The following is a 1,239-nucleotide window of genomic DNA, read 5'->3' as shown; positions in this document are numbered from 1 at the left end:
GTAAATATACTGGCACTCAAAAATATGATTGTATATATGAAAATAGTCGTAAATAACCAAATATTTTTATATGTCGTTGACTTTTAAAGCTTTTATATTTTTTTTTCATTTTTTTTTCATTCATTTTTCATATTGTCAATATTTAATTTTATTACGCCAGTGATTTTTGTGAAAGATTGTTGTGAATATTTTTGATACATCACTGAATATCTTTGCAATTATGTTATATGCCATGAATTTTGAAGTCTTTTTCATATTATGATATATTGTAAATATGTTGCAATGGCCACATGGCACGGAATTATTCAATTTTTTTTTCTAAATGCTTTTATGTATATTCTTAAAATACTTTCGGTATATATTATAAATATCTACTTGGCATATATAAAGATACGACATAATATTAGACTATGCAACAATGTAACATGTAAGTAAAGATGGAATAAAATGAGATTTTATTGTTCTTGAGTAACTTGCATCAGAGAATAGCCACGCATTCAGTTTAAAACTTCATCAACCCAGAGAAAACTCCCCTGTCAAAATAAACTGCATGTGAAACAATTGTCAACTTGGCTTTGTTAAATAAAGGTAATCTAACGCACATAATTAAAAACTTCAAAACGTGGGAAAATGAGATCGCCATGTGTTTTCTCAATACAAAAGGCTATAAGTGTAAATGTTTCCCCTTGTTTTTTTTGAAAATAAGCCAGTCAGCTTTTTGTAACATTTCAATCGTTCCTTGCATGGTAAGTGGGCCCAAAGTACCCAGGGTCTTCTCCGCTTTTCAAAATGGTGCCCAAGTCGGCGCCGCAAATTTCCCTTTCGTCAACGGTCGTTGCCATTTGAAACGGTCGATGCCATTTATACTTTGGACCAAATTGCATGAAAGGATCTTTCAAACTTCTCGAGAGTATCAGATGTTTGTTTAGAAATGTCAAGCGATTCCAAAAATTATTTTGGTTTTCTAGTTGACGAAATATCCGAGCTTCGGTATACCATAAGATCGCTATGTTCTCGACACTTGTAAAAAATTTGGCTCAGCCCGGAAGTAAGAAATATCGAAACAGAAAACTGCAGAAAACCTCACGCAAACGAATGAATGGATGAATATCTCCACTTACTTTAGTAACCTAATGAGAATATTCTATGCCTGTTTAGATCTTATGGTATACCGAAGCTCGGATATGTCGTCAACTAGAAAACCAAAATAATTTTTGGAATCGCTTGACATTTCTTAAC

Source organism: Oculina patagonica, chromosome 3, assembly GCF_052425735.1.
Source record: "Oculina patagonica isolate OP01 chromosome 3, crgOcupat, whole genome shotgun sequence".
NCBI lineage: Eukaryota > Metazoa > Cnidaria > Anthozoa > Scleractinia > Oculinidae > Oculina > Oculina patagonica.
This window is presented reverse-complemented; position numbering follows the sequence as displayed.